This window comes from Amblyomma americanum, chromosome 2 (genome assembly GCF_052857255.1).
Source record: "Amblyomma americanum isolate KBUSLIRL-KWMA chromosome 2, ASM5285725v1, whole genome shotgun sequence".
NCBI classification, from domain to species: Eukaryota; Metazoa; Arthropoda; class Arachnida; order Ixodida; family Ixodidae; genus Amblyomma; species Amblyomma americanum.
In genome coordinates, this window is record NC_135498.1 from 32663771 (window position 1) to 32686963 (window position 23193).

Here is a 23193-nt window from a genome sequence, read left to right on the forward strand (position 1 = left end):
TCTTTTTTTTTGACGAGCCTGCAGTAACATGATGTAGCACAGTACTGCGTCCTCTTTTACTACAGCTTTTTATTAATTTTCTTTGAATTGCATCGTCGAGCCTTGTTCTAGTTTTGTGCCTCAAGCCAGCTAGCTTCAGACTCCCTTAATGCATCGGACTGTTGGTAGTGTCCCGTAATGATATAAATGGCGTGGCGAGCATGCGCAGCAGAAAGGGCCATTCGTCGCGTTTCCTTTTGTAGGTTCGCTGCTTTTTCTCGTTGCCTCATCCAAGGAGTTACACGGCGGGCCCTTAACCAGGAGCACTCTGCACTGTCGTCGTTCGCTCTTTTTCGTCGCCGTCTGCGTCACCTGTATTTACGCCCGGCAACACTGCTCGCCGGGAAACATTCGCACGCGCGACTAGGCACAACTCCCTATGAAAGTGAGCCGTAACCGTTGGCTGTCCGAGACCCAAGCACCACCGAGGCCGGCCATTTGGTGCCGACGGCGAACAAGTGCAGCACTGCCAGCATCCATTCGCTGAACATCCCCCCCTGTCTCTCTCTCTCTCTGTGCTGGGTCACCGCACGTTTCTGGGTGAGACCGGTTTGGCGGTGATAGAACCTTGGAATTGGCTGCTTGTTCATCCTTGCGGTAATCGACCGCTGCTCATACTTGGCTTTGCTTTCACTTGCTCGGCTTGCTAGCTGCTGCCCCTGTTGCTGACGTTTTGCGTTGCCCCCCCCCCCCCCCCCCCCCCCCCCCCCCCCCCCCCCCCCCCCCCGTCGTCGTACCCTCGCGTGGCCTGTGGCTTCCTCCTCCTCTGTTGTCTGAGTGACAGGTTTACGCACCCTTGGGTACTACTCGTCTCTTCGTGTGCCCCCCTCTGATTTCCCCCCCCCCCCCCCCACACACACACACACTTGTATGTGTTGGTTCCTGTGGAGAGGGGTGGTGGGTAAGAATGTTATGTGATCAGCACTTGAGAAAGTTTCTTTGCACGCAGTCTGCACCTAGTGTTCGTTCAACACTCACTGCTGCTGTAGAACGCCAGTTTACCGAACTACGTTTCCTCAGAGGACTGTCTGCTGGTTAGATGTCGCAGCGTTCGAAACATGCCACGAAGGAAAGGTTACGCTAGTTTCCAACGCAGTTTTCTCCGGTAAGAGTTGTAAACATTTCGAGCCCTGTGTAATGCTAAACGAACTGAGTCATCCGCCATAGTGAAGCACATTCGGACATTTTGCTTTCTGCCGCCTAAAGGCGGTACCGGATAAGTGCTTTCCCGTATTTGCAGCGTCGGTGCAATCGGTTACGAGGGTGCCTGCGCCTTGCTTCGTGTCTGACCCCCTTCCTTTACTGCGTCGAGAGCAGCCGGGCGAGGTCTCGACACCGGCTGCAGCCTCTGTCGACGCGCATTCCACCGAGCCTCGTCTCTCTCCGCTACCCCTGTCGCGCTTGAATGTCGCAATTCTTTTGTCGCTGGGGCAGATGCCATTTGCTCGAGAATGACCTCTTGTCAGAGGGGGGTGCCGCTGTTTGTGGTCGTGTCAAGCGGGTGTCACAACGCGCCTCTCCCGCAGCCTCGCCCTTTCGCAGCTGCTGCTGCAGCAGCAGGTGTTTGAATAAAGGAGCACGTCCACATGCTCGGTCATCGCGTCGCTTCATTCCCCGCACTTACTCATTTTGTCGCGCTCTTTTTGAACGCGCCTGACTTGGCTCGCATCCGTGAGAAGAAGGACCTTTATTTAGCGTTTTTTTTTCCCGCTCTAAATATAGAGCTGTGTGGGCCGAGAGTTTGCTTCCCAAGGTTGTGTGGCGTAGCGTAAAGCGGCCAGCGACTCTGGCGTGCGCAGAGCAGGAATGCGTGACTCAGATGGGGAGGCCTTTTTGTGCTCGTTAGCCATTGAAACCCATCACTTCTCTCAGCACGTGTTCCCTCTTTCCCTTGATAAAATAATGTGGTGGGCTGTGTCGCTCAGTGTATGCCGGTGGAGGGTGTGTTGCGTGTTTCCTTTTTTTTTTTTGTATCTGGACAAAGGAACCGCTCAGCGACAACATTTTATCCGCGCTGAGGCTGGTCAAGGGGCGCAATCGTCACGCGGCCGATATCGGCGCGTTGAGTGCTGAAACACTCGAGAGGGGTTCCCGAGCGGCGCTATACATACGTTATCTACGGCGTTTCAGCAACGAATTGGAGTCGCTTGATAGCGGAGCTTCAAACTGTTAAATGGGGAGATTTGCCGGAAACAGTGTGGTTCCCGGGTTAAATAAGCCTCGCCATCTGCTGGAGACGTGTCTGGTTAAAAATAATGGCTGGTTTCCAAAAGAGGGAAAGAAAATAAGTAAAACAAGATGGACCGGGAAGTGAGCTGCGTGAATAGCAGTAGTGGTTTATCACAAAAAGGAAGTAAAAGATGTTGGCGGCCACCGCAGTTGCTGTCTGATATCTTAAGCACCCTAGCTGCTGCCGGCGGAAGTAAAAGGGACCGGGTGAGGGTAGGGAATACAGAGCGGAGCGATAGCGAGAAAGAACAATATTGACTGCCTCCCCACCAAATCAAACTTTCCATGGGAAACTGTCGGGCTCATATGCTTTTCTTAGGGGCAAAAGCGATTGACGGGCATTTTTGTGCAAATAGATTTGAGGAAATGTATCGTGTTGGGCGGCCTCCTCCAGAATCTTCGCCCACATCAGATCTGGGGCAGATTTTTAAAAAGAAAGAGGGTGGGGGGGGGGGGGGGGAAGGGGCGGGCGCTGGTGATTGTCACCTCCCTTCCCCAAGCGAGAAATTTTACACAGGAGAACAGTGCTGACCAGCACTTTTTTTTTCTTACCTAAATAGTCCAAGAAATACATGATTCAAACGGGCCGACCACCGGTGCTTCAAGATGGAAGCATAAATCCGCTCTTCCATCAGACCGCTTTTGTAAACTTGCTCAGGATACTCCAAATAGGTTTTTTAGCCTCGACAGTGGCATGTATCGCCGCGTTGTGGCTTGGCTCAGCTATTTATTTTTCCTATTTTATTCGCGCTGTCTACGCCGCTTGCTTTCGCGGAGCGTGCATGCCACGTGTTACGGGCGATGCTCCGTTAACGGCGCTCCTGGCTGTTCCAGCGAAGCGCAAACAGGAAACTCCTGTTTCCGAGCGTAAAAAAGCGCCCCTTCGTGGAATCGCGCCGCGGCGGAGGCGACTCGCTCCTGTGTGCCCCCTCGCGTTTTAAACCTAAATTTAACCGCGCGATGTTTTTCCGGGTGGTTCGCGCTCGCCGCTCTCTCTCTCTCTAGGTGGCTTCTGAATGTTGGAGTTTGGTGAGGCTGAGTCATGCGCCGTTTACTTACTCGCTGAAACTGGCCGCGGCTTGTTTACTGTGCTGTTTGTTCCTCTTCTTGCTTTTTTTTTTCGCTCGTTGGCCTTGGTCCACGTATTGTGGACACTAGTGAGAGCTGTTTTGAGGAGCGGCGTAGAACTGCTTCTTTAGCGCATGGCTCCGCGAGTACTTCGTTTCTTACTTCTCCCGCCCTTCGCTTTCGAAATTTTTCTTCTCTTTATTCATGTTTGCCTAGCGTGGGTAGGGGAACAGTAAGCGGCACAGCAATCGCGTTTGTGTGTGTGCTACTGATGGGAGGGTTCGCACAAGCCGTAGCAGGGCTTACTAGTGGGAGTGGTTTCGCGAGACCAAACGGGCATCTGAGTCATCGGCAGGGTTTTTCAGGTCACATTTACGCGGTCGCTTTAAGTGTGCTACAAGTTTCGGTGTCGCGGGCTTGGTCTGCTTTGAGCCGAGGGGAATTCTGTTACTTTGTGGCCTCTTGTATTCCTGGCTTGTGCGCTGTCCCCTGCCCTCCCCCCTCCTCCACTTCAGTAATTAATGTCTCTCCTTCCAGGTGACGAGCAACGTCTCCACTTCTGTCGTTTTTTTTTTCTTTGCTGTTTCTCTCACGCAGCCCGTGCGCAAAACCGTTCCGTCTGGTTGCAGGCCGCGACTCTTTCTTTTCACCCCTTCCTCGGGCAGGAAGAGTGACGCTCGGCAAGATGCAAAGGAACGGGGCGCGCCTGGCATCTCGCGGCGGCCTTCGGCAGCGAGCGTGCCCTCGTTGTTGCAGTTGGGAAGGAGGTGGTGGGCGTGATTTATCGCCCGGGATCGCGCCCGACCGCCAAGCATCCTGCCGCTGCTCCACCCCCCTCCTCCACGGCTTGTCGTCGGCACGGCCGCGAGAAAGAGGAAACATGGGCGCCGCCATTGTTTCTCGCCTTGCTCTTCTCCTGCCCCCCTTGCCACTGGGGAGCGCCTTGTATTTCTTTCTCGAGGGAGGGAGAAAGAGAGCACCCATTGCCCTTGACTCGATACTTGCAGCGAGACGAGACAGCGTGTTGCGTTGTCATCGTCTCCCCTTTCAGCGACTTGGCCGCGTGGCGCGTTTTATGCTCCTCCGGGAGGCTGAGGGGTAGAATGGGGGAGAGTCAATTCCTGGCTTTTTTTTTTTTGCACGCTTGCCTCTCTCGTCCTGTGCGTCTCGTTCACCGCGGTTTATATACGTTCGCCGAGGGATGCGGAACCTTCGCGGTGCTGATGCGGAAGTGGCCTGATGGAGCTCGATGGCGAGGAGGCGGCGAGCGGATGAGTCAATGAAACGCGCCGCCCGGGAAAATCGACACGCTGTTCTGGTCGGCCGGCCCTCGTGGCGGCTCTGCTGGCTCTTCCTCATCGTCGTCCTCCTCTCCTATCTCCTCTTTCCTCGCCCTGTAATAAATATGTCAGCGCCTCGGCTATTTGGCCCCCAGTCTCCTCCCGCATCGTTTCGCGGCTGCGAGAGTTTTTTTTTTTCCTTCGCACTGGTGGGCACGCTTATTCGCCACCTCCTGCAGACCACCGGCTTTCCCTCAACACTCGTTTTCATTGCCGTGGCTTTCTTAGCATTTCGTTCTTGTGGTTTCTCTTTTTCCTCTCTATCTTTCCAGCTTAGTTGTGTGGATATGTTGGAAAAGCTATTTACACGCTCGCTGCGCGTTACTGGCGAGCCGAGCGTTCCTTTAAATTTTCCCTTTTCTTTTCCTGCCTCCTCGCCCCTGTCTGCCCGTGCTTTGCCGCTCTGCGAGGAGCGATGAATAGAACGGGGTGGGGGGAGGATGCTTGGTAGACGCGGACAAGTCGCGCTCGTTCTTCGCTCTTGTTATTAGGGTGGCGGTCTATTTTTACAGCTGCTCCGCGGCGTGTCTTCGAGCAATCCCCTTCGCCCATCGTTTCTGCCCCCCCCCCCCCCCCCCCTTTTCAGAGCCCCGCTCTGACTGCCTCCCCCTTCCACTCGAGGGAGCAATAACGGTGGAATTTACGCGCGCGTACTTGGCGGCGCCTTGCCAAAATCGCTCTGGCTTCGCGCGCTGTTCTCTTCCCCCACCCTTCCTTTCTCCCTGCGGCGGCTTTCTGCCTGCCAGCCGCTCGCGCTAGCCTTCGGGGCGTCTCGTGAGAGCACTCTTCGGATCACATCCTCCTCCTGGCCGCCCATTTCTTCGCGGCGGACGCGCCGCATAGTTTTGGGTGGCATTCCTCGCACCAGAGTTTCCCCGGGGATATCCGCGGAATTTTAATTCGCGGATACCGCATCTCGACCTTCCCGCTCCTCGCCTCATTTCCTTGGAACTTGGGTGCGCCAGGAATCCCTGAGGACTGTAGGGACGGGGGGAGGGGTTCTGTCTCCGAGATCCCTTGCATTTCTCCCGTTTCTCGTCTTCCTGTGGTCGCGTTCAGCAGCTTCCACGCGTAAAACGACCGCATGCTCGGTTCGCTGGGTCACTCCACAGGCAGACTGCATATTTCAACGTGACTTGTCTTTGCGCTTCATTAGATCGCCTTTTTTTTTTGCGGTGCTGTGTTTTTTAAATGTCACCTTTTAAGGGCTGTCGCATGCGGTGTCGTTGGTTCCTGCTCTTAGTAGCAAGTCGCGTCTCCGGCGTGAACGAAAGAATTATAGTTTTGGCGGCTGAAGTAATGCTGGATATCCAAACGAAATGCCGTGAGACGGCCTTTCTAATACGCGGAGACGTGGGCGGCGTTGGATTGGAGCGCTGGATTGGAGCGATGGCATTTGACGCCGTGATGATGAGCGTGCAACATGCTATAAAGCGAAAGTGAAGGCTCATTTACAGCTGTGCCGGAGATGAGAGGAACTAAAAAACAAACAAGAAAGCAAGACAGCAGAAGCACGCTAGGAGCGGACGGAATGAAAGGCAAGAAAAAAAAAAGAGGCCCATGAGAAAAAAAAAAGGTGCGGAGGACAAAACAATGCAGAGACAAAATATCCGAGAATACACCTCCTCGAATTATTAATCAGGAGTGTAGATAAGGTTGCAATGCCACGGAACCCGTTGTCTGCGCTCGCGCGCTAAGCGAATCAGCGGCGTTCGACGCCGGAGACGCTGGCACCTCCTCCTCCTCCCCCCTTTGCGCAACGTTTTGTGCTGTGACGAGAAACATACGCTGTGGTCTGGCACCCGCCTGCTGCTCGTTTATTTTGCTTGAACGCCGCTCGGGCGTGGAGTTCCTCGGCTTCGAGCCGCTGTCTCCTCTCCTCCTCTGCTCGCCAGCTCTCGAGGCAAACGCTCCCTCGAGTTCTCAATATAGATCGAGCTTTCTCTCGCGACTGTCGCCGCTTGTGGTCTCGCGCTACCCTCTTTGGAATCCAACTGGCGGCATGTGGTTTTTTTAACCCCTGCTTTCTAACCAATTATCTTTCAGCCGTAAAACAAATACACGCCTAATTTGCCATTGATCAACACCACATACACAAAAAAGAGATGAATCAATAGAAGCATTGCCATTTGCTTTCCTTGGTTGCGATGACTGTTGGCTTACTTCATTCGATGTCCTGTAGTCATTCAACCCCCCCCCCCCCCCCCCCCCCCCCCCCCCCCCAATGTAATAAACGTAAACGTTTCTCACTCAGTCACACCTCTTCATGGACAGTTCTCTCCAGCCTCGTCACTCACTCCTCTTCATGGACAGTTCCCTTCCAGCCTCGTCACTCACTCCTCTTCATCGACAGTTCCCTTCCAGCCTCTTCACTCACGCCTCTTCATCGACAGTTCCCTTCCAGCCTCTTCACTCACGCCTCTTCATCGACAGTTCTCTCTAGCCTCTCCTCTCACACCTCTTCATCGACAGTTCTCTCCAGCCTCTCCCCCCTTTGTCGCTCCCTCTCCGCTCAATTTCTTCAGCCTGCTCATTTATTCTGCAAGTTTGTTGTCGACTCCCTAAATCACGAAACTTGTGCGAGGCGCTTCGGCAGCGGAAGCTAGCAGAGCAAAACCAAGAGCGCGACCGCGTCTTTCTGGTTCGCGGGAAGGAATTCCGCGCACGGCGTGTACCGCTCGCGCTCGCTGGCGCGCACACATACATAACGGTCTCCTTCCTGCCTCGTCGAGGGGGCGGCAAGGGAGGATCGCGCGCGAAACGGGACGGGCACTGGCGAACGTGAGCGGCATGAGAGGCGCACCGAGCCGCCGTACCGCCCCCCCCCCCCTTCCCGAGTTTCTTGGTTTTGCTGCCAGCTTGTTCGGAATGAAGAGTGTTTATAACTGCGCATGCGCCCAACCTCCCCACCCGCGTGTTACGTTTTTCGCGAGCTTTCCGCGTTTGGAGCGTTCCTCTCGGCTTGTTCTGCGTTTTTTGTTGCCTACTCTCGGTAGCTCTTCGCGGGACCGTCCGGTCCTCCTCACTCTTTTGGCGTTCGCGCAGGCTGTCGTCTTCTGCCGGCGTTTTAGTTTGTCGCTAGGCTAGGAAATGGAAGGAGGAGCGACACAACGTAAGGGGGGGGGGGGGGGGGGTGAGGTCGGGGTTTGGACCTTCCAGTCGGGCGAGGTTTCTCCCTCTCTTGAGTGCTGTTTGTTTCGCGATCGCGGTGGGAGGGGTCGGGCGGAACGAACGGAACACCGGAGGAAAATCCAGGAGCACCCGCCGGAGAGCGCCGCGAACAAAGTCGAGCAGGAAGAGAGGACGGGTTTAGAATCCGAAATCGGGCGCGCGTGCGTGCGCGCGGTGCGGCCCGGGAACGAGAGAGGCGCCGGCGGCATGGCGCACTGCGCCGACGACACGCACCCATCGGCGTTGCTCGCCGGGCTGCCGCTTGGCACGGAGGGTACTTGTTTTTATGTTTGTGCGTGTGTGTGACTGCTGTTTGCGTTTGGTTGTGTGCTCCTGGTGTTGTGCGCGCGTGTCTGTGCCCACTTGCACCGCCGCCGGTTTCCAGGGCTGTGTGCAGAACGGTCTCTCCGGGGCCAGGGCGGCGCCATTTGGCAGCGCGGGCACGGCGGCGCTCGGGGAGCGAAGTGTTGCCGACCGGAATACTGATTCCACGCCGCGAGTGCCGAACTTGCTGCTGCTCTGCGCCGTCCCGTCCCCTCGGGTCGCCTTGTTTATTCTCCGCCCAGCTCTCTCCACCTCCCGCGATGCCCCGTAACCTTTAGTGCGCGGTATATACTATACTGCGGCTATTTTTCACCGCGCTGCCGCTGTTTAGGCCGTTTTCCCTTGTTCGCTTTTCTTGTTTTTGATTGTGGTCGATATGGCGAGCGGTGTATGGCTTGTACGGGTCTGTGGACAGCCTACGCTTTGTTTCCAGCCAGAGCCTCCGAATAGAGGGGCCTCGTGCGCAAGCCCGGAGAGTTGCTATAAACTCGAAATTGGGCAGTGCCGAGTCCCAAGTCGGCAAAAGATGGGGGAAGAGCGGAATCTTGCTCGATCGCTCGCCCGTCGAAGAATGCTGAAGTCCGCCACCATCGCGTCCGTCGCTAGGAATGCGCGGGATATTTTGCTCTCACATTTATTCATTTTACAGCCCCTCAGAAAGTCCTCTTGACTCGCGGAAGCGGAAATAGGGCTGGGCGGAGTTTTAGTGGTGCAGTAGCAAGAGCGTCGTGTTTAGGCGGCAGTCGCGGCCGAGTGCTCAGTCAGACTTGCTTTTGTGTGTGTGTAATGCGGCCTGCTTGCTTTTCGTTTAGGCACGCGTTGAAACCTGTGGTGCGTTTTAATTTGGCTCGTTTGATTTGTAACTAACCCTCTCTGTTCAGCAGTACTGTCTCTGTGTTTGATTTCAGTACGCACCATTCATTAGTCGAGAGTTCGCGCTCTGCCAGTTCGTTCTGTTTGGGGTAACAGACGCACGACATAAAGCTGTAAAGCTACGCATGTTTTGTCGGCGCCATGTTGCATCGTCGTTTGCGGAAAAGGGTCCTTATAGAAGACTGCGGGAGACAGTTCGTGTACAGGAAACGCAGGTGGTTCAAGTCTCGGCCATCTCGCGAGGTGGCTGCGTAGACGGAGCGGTGGTACGTATCAAACGTGCTAAAACAAAGGGCACTACACAGCCTTTCCGCGCCGAGGCTTCTGGCTATGTGGTGTGGCGAAGTTCCGTGCATAAATGCGCGCGCCAGCATGTTAACAGCCGTCGACAGTACTCTCCTATGGCGCATACCGCGCCCAACGGCAAGGAGACAGCGCGTGCTATTCTTTGCCGGCTTTGAGCCGACGTCAATAGCTCACTTCAGCGAAATTTTATGACCGAAGTCGGATACAAGTCAAGAAAAAAAAAAGCGGATTTTCCCCGTCAGAGGACCCCGTTGGAGCAAACGCGGTGGACTGATTCTCTCTCATGAACCTCTTAGCCTGACAATGCAGGGAGCGGCAGATGGAAGCAGATAGTCCTCTCCCCGCATTGTCGGGGATAATCCTCTTCCTGCATTGTCACAGCACTCCCTGCGTTGTCTTGCTACTCATGCTAGCAGGTTCATGATAATAGACCAACAACAGTGGCTGGAAGGGGGTCTTTTCCTTTTCGTTCCTTTTCTTTGTCCCCCTTTTGAAGGGAAAAATCCGCATTTAGCGCGCCTGCGAAAGGCCTTCTTTCTTTTTTTTTTTTGCCGTCCGCCCACTGACACAAGCGATCGGTGAGCCCAACTCGACATCTGAGCATGCCGGAGCCACTGTCCCTTCGCACGCAAGGGTAAACCTCGCGGAGTTCGCAATGACGCTCCCGTCTTAAATACTGTCGACTGGAATTCCTCTAAATTCAGTCAAGAGACCTCGACGAATCGTTCTTCTTTCCCATCAGTGAGTGCCTGCTTACCGCGCTACCCCTCCGTTGCGTGTTGGAGAAGCAGGGCATATAAAGCCGTAACAATGCTTATCTTTTACTCGCGCCAGTTGAGTCGTGTGTAGTGAGCTCACGTTTTCGGGGCAGGTTGTGTTGTTAGCGGGAGAGATGACAGTATAAACTGCGAGAGAGTTCGTGTGCAGAAAGTGCAGGTGGCGGCACGTCTGTCTCGCATGGTGGGGTGCTGTATAGACCGAGCGGCGGTAAAACGTGACGTACGAAACGTGCGAAAAACAAAGGGCGCCGGACGTAAATGGTGTTGCTCGTTTCCGTGCCGATGGTTCTGCTTATACGTGCGTTGTAGCGGCTTGGCGGAACGCCGTGTGTGTGCGCGGGCGTGTCTCGTCGAGTGCTGTGTTGAGTGCACACCCGTGAGGTGAGCAAGGGATGAACCTTGCCGGTCTGGAGCTAACTAACAGCGGGCGGGGTGCGAAGATGGAGGGCCACCGCACCCCGTTGCGCGGCGAGCCGTAGTGGCAGCAGCAGCAGCAGTAGTAGTGGCCGGGTCAGCGCACGAACGCACGGCCGGCGAACACACACACACAGGCACTGACATGGGCGCGTGACCTAGCCGAGCAAACACACTCGTCGCTCGATGGCGACGCGGGTACGTGGAACGCTGCCCAGAAAGAAGAAGAAAAAAAAGAACGTGAACCTTGGAGAGGGAGGGGAAACAAATGAGGCTAAACGTCGGCGGCAGTGCTTCTCTTATCTCGGCTGAAAGGGTCGCCGGGCTGTTTGCTCCGGGTGGCGTACACGAACCCGACTGCCGCCCGTCGGAGGCGGCCTGCGCGCGCGTAGAGCGGCGGCCGCGCACGCGGCATCGCTCTGGGGCACGCGCGGCTGATCGCTCTGTGTGTGCGGCGTGCGTGTGTTGTCGGTGTGCGGCCTATGCGCCTGGGGCGTGCGTGTGCTACCGCACGGTGTGTGCCCTGCTCTCTCCGGTTGTGTGCACGCTGTATAGTGGTGCGTCTCGTTGGCTGCAGCGGGCCGATGGTTTGCACCCGCTTTTTTTGCGGGCGTTGGGGCCCCGTAGCGGTGTGTTTTGCGGAGCTTTTTTGCTTCGTTTCGACATGACCGTGGGGATCCGAGTGGCGAGCTAGAGGTGCTTCCGCTATCCGCGTGTGAAAGGGGGAGAGAGAGAGAGAATAGGGGACAGGGAAAAAAAAGCGTTGACTGAGACTTCGGGAGTAATAGGAGTAGACGCATACTGCGCCTTGGCACCGTGATTTTGGCCTTGATGCCAAATAAAACGAGTTGAATGGAATTGAAATTTAAGCTAGTGTCCGGCATCGACAGAATAGCTCTGTATCGTCCTTATTCTTCTTTGTTTAAAGTCCGTCTGTTATTGTCAATGTAGTCTGAAGACGAAAAAAACACTGGAGTTCTTTTTAATGCAGCAGACCTACGAAATCGACGCTTCTGCTGTCACACCGCCCGTTATGCACTCCTGAGTCTTGTCTCGCACTTAAGTGGAAGCTGCACGCGAAGGTGAGAAGGAGGCCTAATGCGTCGTTAAGGCCGAAGAATTTGCGCCCTGGCGGCGCATGGTGTGTCAAGGAGCGAAAGCAACGAGGCTCTGTGAGCGCATTGCCTAGCGCAATAAGGAGAAGCAGCAGCTGATGTATTATAGCATTTTCTACGCCTTCCCAGAAGCACAGGTCCCCGTACGCACCGGTCCCAAGAAAGAAGACGTGGTCAGGCTCGCCAGCCGCCTCTGGTAACGGAGTGAACAGGCGAACTCACAGTGGCGAGTCGCGGAGGTCGCGCGACAGGTTTAAATCAATTTGCTACGCTTTCCTAGTGCTCTGGTAACGGTAAATAATTGCCCGAAATCGGTCGTGCTACGTTTGCGACTGGCCAGTGTTAATCCGCCTTTAGAACTTGTGTTAGCGAAAGCTGACGTCACGCGCGATCTGGTAGACTACGGACTTTTTCGCCGTAACGTCCCATGCATACGCCAAGCCCCCTCGTTCGCCTTTTTGGCCGACCATGACCGACAAAATAGGGGAGGAGTTCACTCAGCTGCAGTGAAGGTGTTGGTGATAGGGTGTCCTTCCCTATGAAACGGGAGGGCGCCTAAAAAAGTCATCTGGCTGGATACCTCCCAAAGGAGGCCCTCCGGCCACTGGCGTCGACGGTTTCTCACTGGGTCGGCTTAATCACGTTTCATGGAGGTACCTGCCAGTCTCGGATGTTACGCTATACTACTCGGGTACAACTTTTCTAGGCAAGGCAGCAGAGGCGGCAGGAAACCGAAGGAGAAGAGGACTTTTGCCAGCCAGAAAAAAAAAGACATACACACAAGGGAGGACTAGGGCTGATCCTGGTTGTTCTCCATTGTGCGTACACCTTTTTTTTTTTTGGCTGACGAATATCCACTTCAGCATGCCATACCATCAGGCCCACAATGCAGGCTTGCATTGGCTGGAGGGTCCTCCTTTTAGGGATATTTCCACCTGCCTTCTGGAGTTGTATAGCCTCCTTTAGTCACGGATGAAAAATTGATCAAGTGCAAAGCGGAACGTGTGTCCCCAGTGAAGTCAGCATTGCTCTTAACTACTGCCTGCAAGATAACCCCAGCAGACCATGGTAAAGGAATTTTCTCGGAACTACTAATTCCAGGGAGCCTTGACGACCGTACTCGGTTAGGGTACTTCGCCTGGCGGCCGCTAGAGCGCTGCTGCGCTACTGGAGGAAGGTCCTTTCTTTCTTTTTTTATTTTTCGAGCGAGAATTCTTGTGTTGTACCCCAGTGCTCCTCGGAGCTTCTGTGGAGTGGCGAGAATATCGGGCGCGCCCGGGATATTGGATCTCGGTAGCGAGACCTCTGGGCCGCTGTGCTGACGTCCCGCTTGTTCGTGCAGGTCCGCAAGGGTTCCTCCCGCGTGGCGAGCGACGAGAACTCGCGGCCCCCCGGGGCCGGGGGGCCAGAACCTCCGCCGCCCGCCACCCTCAACTCCCGGACGCAGCAGCCGCAGACCAGGAGCGCCTCGGGCGACCGGCTCAGCGACGTGAGTGTTCTCTCTCTTTGCCATTTGAGAGACGTTTAAAAATGCACAACGTTCGTCCCGCGGCGTCCCCGAAACAGCTCTGCCATTGAGAAGTCCTTTGGACGGGTGAACGAAAATCGAGGCGGATCACTCGTTAAACGCAGTTCCAACGTGTGTGGTGGCGCCAAAATTGCTTGTATTTCTGTATTTTCAAAGGAATAATATAATGTGTTGTAAGTTCGCATTGGCCCTCCGGTTGATCAGTAGCGAATGTTTGATCCGCTGCCCTTTGCTCTCTGCGTTTACATCCGTGTCTACTCGTGGAGGTACCTCTGTGCGATCTCTCGTCAGGCCCGTAAAAAATGTCGAAAGAAAAAGCAAAAACTACTGCTATTTCTTTGGCGAAGCTGTTCCACGTCTCCCTCCACGTTTGTTGCTGTGCTGCAGCTGCGCTGTTACCCCGTGCACAGCAAAACTCTGCGCTTTTTTTTTTTCTTCTTCCGTGCTCCTGTGCGCTTGCGTTCGCTGGTGAAGGATATCCGTAATGACTGGCGTTTCCTTTTGTTCTGCTGCCCCCAGACATGTCTTCTTCTGCTTTGTACGAAGTCGCTGGGCGTCGCTGTATCGTAGCTTTTGCTTCGACGTCGGGATCCACTTAATGAAACGTACCTGCAGAGGCGCGCACTAAACGTAAAGGTGAGAGCGTCAGGCCTTGAGCAGAACGACAGCTCATGATGAAAGTGGCGGACGACGTACGGGAAACAAGAAGCGTGCGATGTAATGGGCCCTACATGGGCCTCCCTCTGTCCGGCAGGGCGACGCTGTGTAGAGAGAAGGCGCAGCCAAGGCGGGTCGCTCGAAATAACGACAGAGTAAACAAAACAAAACGTCTGTGTGTGTGTGTGTGCGGGGCGGGGGGGGGGGGGGGGGTGACTGGACGCGTGCTTAAGCTGTCAGCGAGGTGTCAAGTTCGTTAAGCATGGCTGCTGCGTTGCGAGCTCGGAAGGCGGTGCCCGTTTCGGGGAGCGCGTCTCCGTTCGCGACTCGTTGCGTGCGTGTGTGTGCCCTCGCCTTGTGCTGCCATGAACGGAAGGACTAACAAACCCCACAGATAGAAAGCAGCGAGCCGGGGGAGTGAATACTTTTAAGTGGCGGCGGCGCGACGCAGACCGGGTGTCCCCCCACGACTAACGTTGCAAAGCGCCCTCTTGAGAGAGCGTAATTTATCGAGCTGCGCGCGCGCCAGCGTTCTTTTTAACCTTTCTCGCGTACGGCACTCTCTTTAAATTGCCTCTTGGGAGAGGGGGTGAGAGGGCGGAAAGGAAGAGCCCCTAATTAAGTATTTGCCTCGTACGCGATGAACGGGGCCGCCGAGCTTTTCGCCCCCCTTTTCTCCGCGCTTCCGTTTTGGCGTTTTATTTTATCGCGCGCGCACGCGCCAGCCTTCCAACGCCTTTTCGAAGGGCTTGCCTTCGATAATTCTTTTTTTTTTCTGCTCTGCCGCGCTCTTTGGAAATATAGGGTGTTATGAAAAATTGCGCGAAGCCGCTGCGGGGACTGGCGTTGTTGAAACTTTTTGCCTGGAAACCTATAGCGCGCGGTTTTTCGGTTTTCTTATTCTGGAAATTTGGTTTCTCGGCTAAAGACGGCACTTTTTTCGAGAATTTGCACTGCTGCGGAGTGAGGGCTTCGCGTGTTGGATTTTTCTTCGGGTTTATTATTTTCCGCACGTGTTGACTCTGCACGCGTGGAGTGCAGTAATTCGAGGAAAAAAAAACAGTGTGTTGCCAAACGCCGACGGCACTTTGCAACTGCCACGGAAAAGCGTTTTCTTTTGGTCACAGGCACCATTGTTCATTGTTCTGGTTAGCACTCGTGCGATTGCGAGTTTTCTCCGGCGACTGCGCAGGCTTGTGCTCGCAAATAGGAGCAAAAAAAAAATGATAAGACAAACCCGTTCTGTCGTAATGCGGTTGCGTAATCGCCGCAGTTGTTCCTCGGGGAAGGGCACCCGCCGTAGGCTTCCGCGCGAATTTGCGGACGAGGTCGGTGGAACTGACGTTGACGACTGCTGCCCTTGCGTCTTTGCTTTAGCCGTTTCTTCGAAGAAGTCGGTCGGGTGTACGGTCTCGTCGAGCCCTTCGAGGAACGCGCCGTAACTTTTCCGCTCCTTTCGCGGGTGTTGAGCGATGGTGTATGTTTCGTCGAGCTTATGGCCTAGGGATACACCCACTCGCTGTGTTCTCTTCGCCGCAACTAAAGTTGAATGGGTGAAGAATGGATTAGTGGTGCTGCCCCCGGTCGAGTGTGTGGCTGAAAAGCTCGACTAGTTCTCAAAAATTTTTTTTTGCTTCTCGAAAGCAAAAAAAAAAAGGGGGGGGGGAGCTATAAGTAAACGCACAGAGGTTGAGCTCACTCAGCTTTGATTTGGTCCGCAGCGCATGCGGCCGCAAGGTGCACTCTAAATACTATTACTCGTATATGGGAGTAAAAGCGATTTAGATCTTACTCCCTTTTTGCTCCCTTCTGTGTAGAGTGTAACAAGTGTGGCAGGACCCTGATTGAGGAGGGCAGAACGTCAGCGCAGGGGCGCACTAATGTGCTGTAAAGATATTGGCCGTTGATTGGGACACAGCAGCAGTTGAGTGACTGTATGCGTCAATCCGTGAAAGGCGAGTGGCGATGGGAATAACCCCGTGAGAAATAAATGTCGCAAGTGGCAGCGTTGTGATGCAGCAGCTTCACTGCACGGACGAGCCAGTGCCGCTTCTACAGCTACGGGCGTTAGTCGCACAGAGCGCATCGGTAGCAGTATACACGTTTTGGAGGGGGGTCGAATCTTGTTTCGCGTATTGATTATTAGCGATGGAATCCACTAGTTTTGCGTGCCAAAGCTCCGGGTGAGGTTCTACCGTCCAGAATTCCGCAAAGTGCTCGTTTTCTCAGGAGCCGGCACGCCGTGTATTCAAAGAGCCACCGCGGCGGGTACGTGTGTCGCGTGAGGTGTTGCCGCCCTCGCTTGCACTGCAGAGCAAGTGCCTCGGGCACGACACCTCGGCCCCGCCGCTGGGAGATAGCTAGCGCGGCGCGTTTGCCAGCGTAGCGTGGCCATGTCTTTTCTCTCGCCTGTCGCTTGACGACGCGTTGCGCTAATGCCGCTCGATGCGCGTTTTCCGCGGAAGCTCCACAATCCCCCCTCCTCCCTTGCTGCGGTGTACGCTGGCGTCATTATCTGGAACCCGGGGTCTTAATGAGTTTAGAATGCGGGGACAGTTTTAGCTCGCGCGCTTCTTGCATCCCCTGACTCCCTGCACTTTTTCCTCGATGGCTGTCGCGCCCTCTTTAATCTTCAGATTTCTTTCTCTCTTTCTTTCTATCTTTCTTTCTTTCTTTCTTTCTTTCTTTCTTTCTTTCTTTCTTTCTTTCTTTCTTTCTTTCTTTCTTTCTTTGGCCTGCGTCCTTAGAAAAACGTGGACGTTGTTTCATCGGTGTTTTTTATGCTCTTTGTCCGGTTTCTCCAGCTTGCTAGTGGCTCCGTGTACTCGATTGGGTGCGGATTGAGTTTTTCTTGCTGCCGATTGCTTCCATTAATTGCTTCCATCCCCTGAGGCGCAATTATACCGTGTCGCGTTTCGTGGATCGCGGTGAAGCGCGTGCAATGGCAGTCCTGCGCTGAAATTGTAACGCTTTGGCTGCCTCGAGTACCGCCTGCCGTTCTTGCCTAGCAGTGCGCATTTGGAGGTAATTGCACATGTCCACGCGTCCGGATGGCGCGAACGGTGTAGGCGGTCGAATTTCTCACACGTTCTTTATGTTGTACATGCGTGTGTTTTCGCTGCTTTGGTGCGTTTCTGCGCTCGAAGCAGTTGGTGGTCGCGTGCAGTGCGAAGTTTTCATCGGCAGGAGTATAGGTTGTGAAGGAGAAGCTTCCCTTAGCAATAACGTTTCGTACGTGGGGCTCGATCTTATTCTGCGGGTCAGAAAGACGTGATCTGTTAAGAAGAGTTGCTCCAAAGCGCCTTTTTTGTTGCCGGTTTTTTAATATGCGATCCCGAACACGCGCGCGAGGAGAGGGAAACACGAAAACAATAATATAGAAAACAAAGTCGTACCCGTCCGAGCTCTGCCAGATACGCCTGTGTTAGTCCTCATTGCTGGTTGTCTGGGAGTAACGTCCGCGTACTTCACAATACCAGCCGCCTCTTTCTTTTTTTCCCTTGTGAGTAAGGACAGGTGGCGGTCTTATACTATGTGCCCTGCGTCCGAGTCGTCGCTGCCACTTCCCCTGATGGATTGGCCACAAGGCTCGCATCGGCGATGTGTGTGTGGCTGGCTTTGGCGGTGTGCGAACACACATACACCGTCAGCTCTTGGCTTTGTGCCTTCGCGTGCACACAACGCCGACCCTTTAGCCCGCTGCATCGTCCCGGATGGGCGTCGCGGGAAACCGGGCGTGCTACACACACCTAACTCGCGATCTCGACAGCAGAGACGGCGTGCTCGGTGCGTGCTCGCCCTCTGGTCACGGCGAGTTGGAGGGGGGGGGGGGAGAGTACGGCCTTTCAATTTGCCTAATGGACGCGGCGAGCAAGCGAGGGAGAGAGCTAGCAGCGGCTGAGTCTTCATCGACTACTTTTATTTCACCGTGTGGACACGACGGGGTGCTTTCTAGCTTTGTGTGTGTGTGTGTGTGTGTGTGTGTGTGTGTGTGTGTGTGTGTGTGTGTGTGTGTGTGTGTGTGTGTGTGTGTGTGTGTGTGTGTGTGTGTGTGTGTGTGTGTGTGTGTGTGTGTGTGTGTGTGTGTGTGTGTGTGTGTGTGTGTGTGTGTGTGTGTGTGTGTGTGTGTGTGTGTGTGTGTGCGCGCGCGCGCGCGCGCGCTCGCGCAACTCGCGGAAAAGGCTACTGCTGCGCCATGGTGATCATCCCCCTTGTGTTTGTTGGTTGATACTTTCCTTGGGGTGGGCGTCGCGACCGCTCCGTGCGGCCATCCGTATGCTTGACGCTGCGTGGGGCGGAACGATCGAGTTTGCGCGTGGTCCCAGTTTTTTTGTTGTTGTTGTTTCTTTTCAGCCTCTCTGAGTGTCACCGGGCGCCAGGGACTTAATTAGATCGCGGAGGTAATCGTACACGGCTATTACGCAACGGACCCGCCCTCGCTCGCCTTTGGCGTGTTTGACGAGCGTTTGGTTTTCGTTGGGCCCGGGATTGCCAGCGGTGTGCTCACCTGAACTCGTAAAGTTGCCGGACAGCTTTCTCTGGTGTCACCGCCCGGTTTGGGTCAGGGTTTTTAATGTGCAGTGGGCGTTAGCTTTTTTAATTAAGGCAGTGCCTTCTGCGTTACCCATGTGCGCAAAGAAAAAAAAGTGATTCCCCCCACCCCCCCAAGAAACTTTAGTGTAGAAGCGGAATCACTTGCGAAGCCCACAGAAAAAAAAAAAAATAAACAGCTACATTTTTCTGGCGCGCTTTGAACAGGGATCGACGTAACGCTTTTAAAACGCCAAGGCCTTTCGGAAAAGCCAATCGTTTGCGGCGTTGGTCTTTTGAGTGGTGTCGAAAGCGGTCAGTTGAGACTGTTCGGCCAGAAGCTGGGGTGCGTCTGGTGAGCACATCGTGAGAACGCGACGCGTTTTCGGCCCTGTGTCCCCATTCTGTACACAGGTGTTCGGCGCAAGTAACGCTAGCGCCCGTGGCTTTCTTTGTCAGTAGTATTCTAGGCTGTCTTCCAAGTATGGCGTTGTTTCCAAGGGCGTCTAGCTGCGCGTAACCGTATCCCGAGAGGTATTTTATCCCAGTTTCTTTGCCGTTTAGGAGCTTAAGGTAGCAAGGTGTCTTCTTCCGCACATTATTTTCATTGCGGCCAAGCTTGTATCAGGTGTACCGTGACTCCCGCATCGAATGACATCTCCTGTTCCCGTTGTTATCCGGATAAGAAAGGACGATTGAATAAGAAAAAGGAAAATGGAGCGCATTGCTGCCATCACCGGGAATCGGGTGGAGAATTCGACACCGGCCCGCCATTGGACGCGCGGCGCCGTGTTTGCAACTGGTCTGGTCTTGTGGCTTTTGAGGTTCGCCTTTTCACCGCGCCAACAACGCGACAAAGCACTCGACTCTTCAGCGTATGCATCGAGACTTCCCAGCCCTCCGCCCCAATTCGCCACAGTGCCGCGGTCAAAGGCGTTCCCACACGCGGCACAAAAGCAGAGCAGCACTATGGCAGCGCCGCAAAAGCGGCTGACAGCGCCGTGGCAGTGATGTGGTGGCCGTTGGGGGAAGCAAGCTCCTTTTGGCTTTGCTCGCGTTCGATGCTTCACAAAACCGGAGGGGGGGGGGGGGGGGATGCCAAAGGGAGATGGATAGACGCCCCCCAGTCGATGGCTGCGGAGAAGCGCTTTGGGACCTGCACGAAAGAGCCGCCGGAGAGAAGCGGGGCGGGAGGGGCGCTTTAACGACTTTTCGATACGCTTCTCGGCTCGCCTCTTCTTCTTTGTGCCTCGCTTCGATTTCCAGACTTCCCTGCCTCTTTATTTTTTCCTCTTCTTTTTCCTTCGCTCCGCTTGGCCGAGTTCGATCGTTTCGTCTTCGCAGCTTTATTTTGCTTCGCTTCCTGCCCTCGATGTATAGTCACTTCGCTCAATGGTTCTTGGGTGTTTTACTCGCTTTGCTTGCGCCTGTCTTCGCCATTTTTCCTTGGTGGATCTTGCTGGAATTGTTTTTTTTCCCCTTCCACCCTATCCCGTGTCTGCTTGGTTGTGCGCACGTATGTGTGTTTCTGCGCTGCCTGTCAGAGCTGTTGGCCGCCGCTGCCTCGATTCGAGGTGGGCGGAAGATGCGTGGGAGGAAGAGGGTGTGGCGGGGGAGGAAAATGTTTCTAGCTCCTGCTCCCCGTCCCGAAGGGGTGTTGCGTGTGTGATCTGGCGTGTTTGTTCGCGTGTGCGTGTCGGTTTTTATATCCTGGCCGTCGTCTCGAGATTCGCCCATCCTTGCTCTTTCCCCCTCCCGTTACCGCCGCCTTGCCTTCTCGGACGTCCGTTTTATTTTATCTCTCTGTCCCTCCCCTTCCTCCCCCTCCCGGCCCCGCCTCTTCCTTCTTCCCTGCATTGCCGTGTTCCGGCGCCCTTGCCCGACGGGTGTCTGCTATAAGTGTTGTTTCTGTTGGACCCGCAGGCGGCGAAGATGGATGGAGCTTACCCCTGCCGGGGGAGCTTGTCGGTCCTTTCCACCGATTCTTTCGCTTATTTCGTTTTGTCTTATTTGTCTTCCGTTCTATGTCGGCCAGGGGAGGGCAGTCTTCCTCTTCCTTGTGGCATGTTTGGATGTCTCTCTTTCGGGCTGCCTATGGCTGCGCGGCAGCTGCTGCTGCATTACCTGCTGTGCTTCACTTGTTCGTTTGCCGCTCTCGGTCGATTTCTCTTCTTGCTGGCTCCTCCTCCTCCTCCTGCCTTCGTTTATTCCGCCCCGCTATCACGATGACGGCAGGGGTTTAGCGAGCGAAGGGCAGACGCATAAAAAAAAAATAAAGGTGCTTTTCTTTCTTTCTCTATCTCTCTCCCTCGCTGCCTCGTTTCGTGCCCTCTCTGCAAGGGAGATTTTTAGGGCTTCCTCGTTATTTTGTTAAGAGGGCCCGTTTTCGATATCCGATTAGGACGGCGGGGAAGCTCTCCGACCGGGGAGCGTATTTCTCCCGTTTGTTGGCCGTTTGTGAGTGCGTGTGCCCCCTACTCTTCTAGTCGCGTGTCGACGAAGAGAACTGTGTGCGCGCCTGTGTTGTTGCGGGATTATTGTTATGATTATTGTTATCACCGCTCTTCGTTCGCTCGGTTGCTGCGTCTTTCTCCCCCGGTGCGCTTTTTGTTTGCATTTGCGCGCTCGGTCTCTCTCGTTTCGTTTGGATATTGGCTTACGCGACCCGTAATGCGGCACTGCTTCTGTGTTTCCCGCCTTTACTTCTTGCTATGCAGCTCAGCGTTCGGTTAGAGCCAGTCCCCTTTCAACCGCCTTTTTTAGTTTGTTGCCAGTCTGAATCCTGTTTCTCCTCTCAGCTGTGCAGGGTGCTCTCGCCCTTCCAGTTCCTTTTGTGTGTCTTTTTTTTTTTACGCGTGGCCGCTTAGTGAATCACGCAAAGGATGAAGTAGCAGCTCTCCCGTTTCTTCTCTTTCTTTCTTTCTTTCTTCGTTTGCTTTCGATTGGGCGAGTTCATCTTGTTGCAGCCCTTCCCGTACAGTGAGTGGTGCTTCTTCGTCCGCAGCCTCTGCGGCGGCTCCACTCCCGGCTCGATTTGTATTCATTACTGGCTCCCGACGTCTAGTCGTCGGATTGGGCTTCGTCTCTTTTTAGTGGGGTCGACTAGTCGGCTCGCTTGCTTTGTTGGGCGGTCGCACGTCTCTCTCTCTCTCTCTCTCTCTCTCTCTCTCTCTCTCTTTCTCTCTTGTGTTTGTACCTGTTCCCTCTTGCCCACCTCGTCCTTTCAGCGTTGCCATGCGGCCTTTCTTTTTACTCCTCGACCTCATATTGTGGCTGGTTATATTGCGCCCCCCCCCCCGCCCCCTCGTCTCTTTTTCGCTGACTAGTGCTGCGCCTCGTCTCTCCCCCCCCCCCCCTCACTGTCCCTCTTTCCTAAATTTTCTCCTTGCACTGAGCAGTTCCCGTCGTCGGATTCACGTGTGCGACTTTACGCGGTTTATTGTTGTTCCCCTGCACTTTATTCATCATTACTAATGCGGAAGCATTATTACATGGCTCGTCATCAACGAAACCTGCCGTTGCCATCGTTGACTGCAAAAGTGTCCCGAAAAGTCGACGGGAAACACTTTTTTTTTCGGAGGTTTGGCGAATTTAATCCAGGACTTTCAGATTGCGAGGCTAGCATGCAACCTATTGACCCCAAAATCGCCTTTTTTACGCGTGCTATTTTATTACACTCACAATATTTTCTGTTTGCATGAACTATTGCTAAAGCTTTTCGGAAACACCGCGAGAGACATTTCGAAACACAGACCACTAGATGGGAGGTAAGGCTGAGCACATCGCCAAGCGGCCACAAAACCGCGTTGCCTTAAGACTCTATCGTGATGAGTAGGCGTGTCCTTAGAAAGGAAGATTAAAAGTAGAATAAATAAATAAACACCGAGACAACAATGTTTTCGCATTCAAAGCACGTAAGTAGTGTTAAGTGCTCTTCGTAATGTCTTGGTGGTTTGATTCCTGTCGTTGTCGCTTCCTGTAGCGACCGCTCTCTGGGCAAGGTACTGCAGCTGGAAGTGCTGTTAATACAAACGGGAGGAGAACGCGAAATCCTCGGAAAAACAGCTCGCAGCTGCATGCAGCCACATGTGAGAAGCTCTTCCTTTCTTCTGCCTTTATTACTATTATCTTTTTTTTTTTATGCCGTCCCGCGGCCGTTCTTCTCTTGAGCGGTGCACTGGAGTCGAAACTGTTGGGAAATAATGAGAGATGCCAGCGCTGATAATTAAGGCACGCGGAGAATGAACTTCGCAGGTGCGAATCACCGACGATTGTTAATTATGCAATGATTTCTTTTGTCGGTTGAGAGACGGTAAGGTGGGCGAGGCCCGTGTTAGCGCCGCCTTGTGTTGAAACGGCGGCACTCGCAATTATCTTGTTGTCCCTCTTGCAGAGATTTAATCGGAAGAGCCTGCCGCGATTATTAATTGGCGACCGCTTTTACCCCGTAGGTCTGAAAGCGATATGGTATGTCGTTGCGCGCGAGTCTCGGATAAGGAAAGGGACCGAGAGCAGTTGCTAAATAGGCGACTTCGAAGTGTGCTGCTCACGTTTCGAAAATGAGCGTTGTTACGTAAAGAAAATGGGTCGTTGCTTAACGAGCGCTTTAACTTGAGTAACAGGCCATTAGAGGTTTTTTTTTTTTAAAGCTGTTGGGACTTACAGATGCAGCGTGTTTCTGTATCAGATAAGCCTGTGATATCGAGTGTGCTCTGCCACAAGAGATGTTTCGTCGAAACAGTTGCGACAGGCGGCCGTTGGCCTGGTTTCGAGGATTATAGTCTACTTTGCCCACGTGATGCTGGCAGCGCGTTTTTGTC

The 23193-nt window shown here is 54.2% G+C and overlaps 1 protein-coding gene across 3 annotated transcripts in view; it reads left to right on the forward strand.

Annotated features, from left to right (window-relative positions):
- The window catches only part of LOC144120935 (uncharacterized), a 195343-nt gene that overhangs the window by 22469 nt on the left and 149681 nt on the right, over positions 1–23193 (forward strand). For all 3 annotated transcript variants that reach the window (XM_077653756.1, XM_077653758.1, XM_077653757.1), the window contains exon 2: positions 13001–13147. The gene's annotated coding sequence lies outside the window, so the exon portion shown is untranslated. The remainder of the gene's footprint in view (positions 1–13000; positions 13148–23193) is intronic.